Source organism: Triticum aestivum, chromosome 3B, assembly GCF_018294505.1.
Source record: "Triticum aestivum cultivar Chinese Spring chromosome 3B, IWGSC CS RefSeq v2.1, whole genome shotgun sequence".
Classification (NCBI taxonomy): domain Eukaryota; kingdom Viridiplantae; phylum Streptophyta; class Magnoliopsida; order Poales; family Poaceae; genus Triticum; species Triticum aestivum.
This window is the reverse complement of record NC_057801.1, coordinates 6,668,014-6,673,759: the sequence shown is the minus strand read 5'-3', so window position 1 is coordinate 6,673,759 and position 5,746 is coordinate 6,668,014. Positions and strand designations below refer to the sequence as shown.

Below are 5,746 nucleotides of genomic sequence, written 5' to 3'. Positions count from 1 at the left end.
CATCAACAAGAAGAAGCAAAGGAGAGGTGGCCTTCCCATAGCAGATAGAAAGCTTTGCCATTCTTCCTGTGCTCTATGTCACAAACCCAAATCACTGTTACACACCCACACAACCTGTAGCGTCGCAAGGTTGATTTTCCTCTTAAACATTCAAAGAGAAGGATCGGAGGTACTCCTAGCACAGTGCGCGCTGGGATTAGAACATGTTAATTACGAAGTTCAGGAACTTTGTTTCAAACAAAAGTTCAGACATCGAGGCAGGGATATATATATATATACAGAGTAATGTGCTGAGCTGTTTGTTGTTGCAGTAGGTCAGGAAAGATTACAATCTGCCCTGTTTATCCTCGTCGGTCGTGGTTAGCTCCGGTGGGGAGTAGGACGAGCATCACGAGAAGGGTCAGCAGCAGCGGGAGCAGGATACGAGCGAGGAAGGTTCAGCAGTATCTTCGTTGCTGCTGCTGCTGTTTCGCAGCAGCTACAGAACCGGTAGCGCGGTACGCCACGGTCGCGCTACCCTATGCCCGGCAGGACACGGTGGTCCGGCAAAGTGGAGGCCTGGTGAGGGTCCCCGCTGGGTGCAGGCACGACCGGGGAACGGACGCCGTGTCGACCTCCCATCGACTTCTGGCCTGCAAAGTTGAGATCATCATCGAAACATTCAGGAAGATGTAAGAAAACAGAGCTAGCTACACAACATGGTAAGCCAAGTCCAGAAATGATGTTCCACACACAAGTTCAGAAACTGAGGGCAAACAGAGCTTGCTACTCCCAAGTTTTGAAATGGGCTACTCCATCATGTTTCTTTAAGCATGTCGCCTCCATCCTTGAACTCTCAAGTGTCAAGTGAACCTCCACCGAATCCTGCACACATTTGCACACCTATCCGCCTTTCTTTTTCTGATTTTTTCCGTGATCTGAGGGCAAACAGAGCTTGCTACTCCAAGTTTCGAAACGGGCTACTCCATCATGGTTCTTGCGAACATCCACCGAATCCTGCACACATTTGGACCACAAAGTAATGTAGTTACAAACCTTTCCGCCTTTCTTTTTCTGTTTTTTTCTGTGATCTGGTCTGACATCAAATAATGTGCATTTAATGTAGGTCAAATCTTGACCGTCCACACTGCTGGTCGTGGCCATGGTGGGCGCATACACGGCAATGGCGGAAGCAATCTCAAGAGCCATGTTTGCTCCAAAGTCAGGCAATGCCGCAACCGCTTTAATCATGTGCTCCAGCCCGTCGATCATCGTGAGCGTTCCAGCAACGCCGCAACACTGGTTTGTAGTACACTATGGACATGAACTAGTACGCAGGATTGAAGCGGTTGCGACACAATGTCTGAATAGGGATCAAACTTGGGACTTGAGGTTGGTGCTGTCGTTGCCGAAACAGCGGCATCTTGCCTCTGTTACCAACTCAAACACTACAATGTTTTGCTGTGAGATACCCCGTAGGGATTTGCCTCGTATTTATACATGGATGACACTTGATCGCTAAGGTTACAATTGATTATAGGATTACAACGAATCAATCTCTACAAACAGTGTCTTATCTAGGGATCGTGATTGACATAAATCACACCAATTTTGCTAGGTTTAACTCAATTGATTCGAATAGTACCACACTCATTAAAAGTATTTCTCCACGTGATTTTTTTGGTAATACTAGTCCAATAATTGGTTTTTACTAACCCCTTACTACCAGATCTTAAACAATTGTAGTGAGATAAACAATCTATATGGTGAGTTAGGGGCTAGATATAACCGAAAACACCTGAGACGATAATATCCGAATGTTCGCTTCTTTGGAGAGAAACTAGTCAATGTTGGAGGGGTGGGTGTTACCATAAAGGCACATCAACACCATGAAAGCTCACCCTCTTCTTGTTGAGATATCACAAAGAAGGTGATTCCCAATCACTGGTGGTATACCTGGAGGCGATCTCAAAACCTTCACAAACGACGGGAAAAATCACAAATCATTTTCTCACCGAGGACTCCTACCGTCTAAGAGTCTCCAATCTGCAAGAGTAACAAAATCCATCAAATAAAAAAGGGGGAATCAACTTTTTCTTTGGTGGGAGTATAGATCGGACACCTGTCTTTGAGTCCCCAAATATCAACAAGTTTGAGTGAAAGGGGAGGAAGATCTCCGAAAAACTTGAGTTACAATCAATGAAGAAGTTACCACACATCCTGGTCACCGGAATAAGGGGGCTATTTATAGCTAGCCCCCAAATCGAGCCGTCACCACACATTTCTGCATGGTCAGAAAGTTTCGGGCAGCCCCTGAAGTTTCGGGTCTTGAAAGCTCCGGGGAGCCGTAGATAGTTAGCTTCCTTGCGGGGACACCGCAGTGCGCGACGCTACAGCCGGAGGAGAGCCAGATGCGAGCGGTTGAGGAAGAAGGACCAAGGCGAGCGGTAAGTATAGTGTATGAAAGTTTTTTTAGGGTGTTCATGCAAGGGAGTCCACGTCGCATGCGGGCATGCTCAATACGGATTGCACGCTTACATGATGTCCGCATGCTCAATACGGTTACACGATGTCCACTATATTTGATGTTCTGTGATTTAAGATTCATGGTTGCTCGTAGTTTATTCAATGCCCAAAGCTAGGAGTCTTTCAACCAACCAGTTGCTTCCCCACTGGCCCGATCTCATTTAAGTGTGTGATCTTGACCGTCTAATCCTTGCAATGTATAATCCCTGACACATATTCAACATCAAATGGTGCCTAACAAATGGGCGCATTTTAGACACCTCATATAGCAATGTATCTTTCCAGAACCTAGTTAAATTGCCGTTCCCAACATTGAATTTGATCCTCGAGAAAAATGCTACCTTAGTCCGCATGAGCACCCTTTAGAAAGGTGACTCAGTCGGCTGTGGCGTGACTTGGGCAAGCGTATTGGAGTGTAGATACTTGTTATGCGATAATTGTATCCAGACCCCCTCATCCTCAATGGATAGCATGTATAGCCACTTATTAAGTAAACATTTGTTCCTAATCTCGAGATATTCTATGCCCAGTCCACCTTAATCTTTTGGCCTGCATATTATATCCCACTTATCCAACCTATACTTAGATTTGTACTCATCACTTTGCCAGAAGAATCTTGAACGAAAAAAGTCTAGTCATTTCCGTACCCCAACTGGTACTTCAAAGAAGGACAACAGGAACATCCGCATGCTTGTAACTATAGAGTTTATCAGGATTAGCCGACCCGCATAAGACATAAGCTTGCCTTTCCAACAGCTTAGCTTTTTCTCAAAACAATCCTCCAAACACTTCCATTCTTTGTTGGTCAGCTTTCGATGATGAATTGGTATTCCCAAATATCTAAATGGGAGAGACCCCAACTCACACCCCGAACAACTGTCTATAGTTGTCATGTTCTACTTTAGCGCGTCCAAAGTAGAATAGTTCACTCTTGTTGAAATTAATCTTCAAGCGACACAGTTCACTAGTAGAAACCGGAGGTTTAAAACCAGTTCGTAAGGGCCTTTAGTGCCGGTTCTACAACCGGCACTAAAGGGTGGAGACTAAAGCCTCCCCCCTTAGTACCGGTTCAGCACGAACCGCCACTAAAGGCCCACCACGTGGCTTGAGCTCGCGCCGTGGTATGGGGGACCTTTAGTACCGGTTGGTATTACCAACCAGTACTAATGGTTTTTATTTTTGAATTTTTTTAAAAAATATTTGATTTTTTTCAATTTTCAATTTTCTGAATTATTTGATGATTTAGTCTCTAATCACCCCTCTTAACTACTCAAGTGTGGATCACTCATTCCAAATCATGTCTAACTTCTCGGCCAGTCACCCATCCTCTCACTCCCCAGCCTGAGCACGCTTAACTTCGGAGTTCTACTCCCCCTACTTTCCAAGTCTGCACTTGTTGTTTTCCTGACAAATGTAACCTGTCAATCGTATTAACCCTCAGCAGTTTAGCTTGAGCATTAGGTCACACGTCTCACCGTTTGAGTTTGGAACTATTATTCTAAAAAAACAGTTAGTAACACTAATATTTCTTGAATAAATTTGACCATAGTTTGACCACAGTTTGACCAGATTTTACCAAAATTCAAAAAATTTAAATAATTATTTAGTAACACTAATATTCTTGAATAATTATGTAGGTACATTAAAACTTCTTGAATAAGTAGTTTGACCATAGTATGACCAAATTTAACCAAAATTTAAAAAAAACTGAAATTTGAGCATATCTTTTTTTCCTTTTGGAATTTGAGGATTCTAAAAAAATTGCAAACAGGCCATAGGCAGTCAAAATCGGATGCGGATTTTCGTGCTGAATTTTTTGATATATTATACGTTTTTTCCAACATCGTATGCAAAAGTTATAGCCGTTTTACATTTTCCCTACACTTTTTGCAAAACATGTCCAAATTTAAGTTTTTTAATTTTACTAACTAGTAGATGTAGTAATATAACTACATCTCGAAGAATTTTATTTTTTGAATTTTTTATCATTTTCTTTTGTATTTTTCAAAACTGAAATGGCGATGGGGGGGGGGGGTAGAGTTTGAAAATTGCCCTATAGTCCCGGTTTGTGTCTCCAACCGGGACTATAGGTCAAACACCTTTAGTACCAGTTCGTGGCATGAACCGGTACTAAAGGTTAGCCCTTTTGTACCGGTTTGTACCATGAACCGGTACTAAAGGTGATCGCGGGGCCCCGGCCTGACGCCAGCCTGCCACCACCCCTTTAGTACCGGTTCAGTTCAAAACAAACCGGCACTAATGCATAGCCGTTCGAACCAGCACTAATGGTGAAAGGACATGCGGTGCCCCGATGTGTGGTTTTGGTAATTGATGACATTCTCTATGGACTAATGGTTGCACTGAGTTATATTTGAAGGATTTGTCCATAGGCATTTCTTGAAGTCCATGTGTTGGTTTCAAGGAGTTCATGTGTTGACCAAGGTGCTATTAAGGAATTATCCAAAGATTGGTCATGTGAGTGTTGAGCTTATTGCAAGCATGTCTTGAAGAAGAAGATTGTGTGATCATTCATGTTTACCTTCAAGACATCATCCAAACTAAGAGATTTGGAAAGATTCAAGGTTGATCAAGATTAAGTCAAGAGTGAATCAAGTTGATCAACTCACAAAGCATAAAAGATGTACCGAGAGGGATCAAGTGATCCCATGGTATGGTAAGCATTGTCCATTGCACTTTCTGTACTAACCCATGGTCTATGTGAGAGTTCTATGTGGGGTTAGGTACATGTCCATGGGCTTGCGTCAAGAGGAAGATATCATACAACCCATGGAAAGGATGACATCAAGTAGTGATCGTCATCAAGATTGTCATGTGCAAGTTCAAGTGTAGCATCACGAAGAGATCAAGTGCTTGAAGCTTGCCATCCATTGTGGTGTCAATGGACTTGTGAAGATGTGCCGAAGAGTGGCTCACCCATAGTGGAGTATGGGGGAGCAATTGTTGGAAATATGCCCTAGAGGAAATAATAAATTGATTATTATTATATTTCCTTGTTCATGATAATCGTTTATTATCCATGCTAGAATTGTATTGATAGGAAACTCAGATACATGTGTGGATACATAGACAACACCATGTCCCTAGTAAGCCTCTAGTTGACTAGCTCGTTAATCAATAGATGGTTACGGTTTCCTGACCATGGACATTGGATGTCGTTGATAACGGGATCACATCATTAGGAGAATGATGTGATGGACAAGACCCAATCCTAAGCCTAGCA

General features: G+C 42.9%; 1 long non-coding RNA gene across 2 annotated transcripts; it reads right to left on the bottom strand.

Moving 5' to 3' along the window:
* Nucleotides 1-272: 272 nt before the first annotated feature.
* On the bottom strand, nt 273-2,197 carry LOC123064279 (uncharacterized). Of its 2 annotated transcripts, XR_006430664.1 has the most exons (4): nt 2,102-2,197; nt 1,778-2,025; nt 735-996; nt 273-632 (listed from the first exon to the last, which is right to left on the bottom strand). It is a non-coding gene; the product is annotated as an uncharacterized lncRNA (long non-coding RNA). The 2 variants fall into 2 exon arrangements; XR_006430663.1 differs by having other exon boundaries at nt 735-2,025.
* Nucleotides 2,198-5,746: the final 3,549 nt, after the last annotated feature.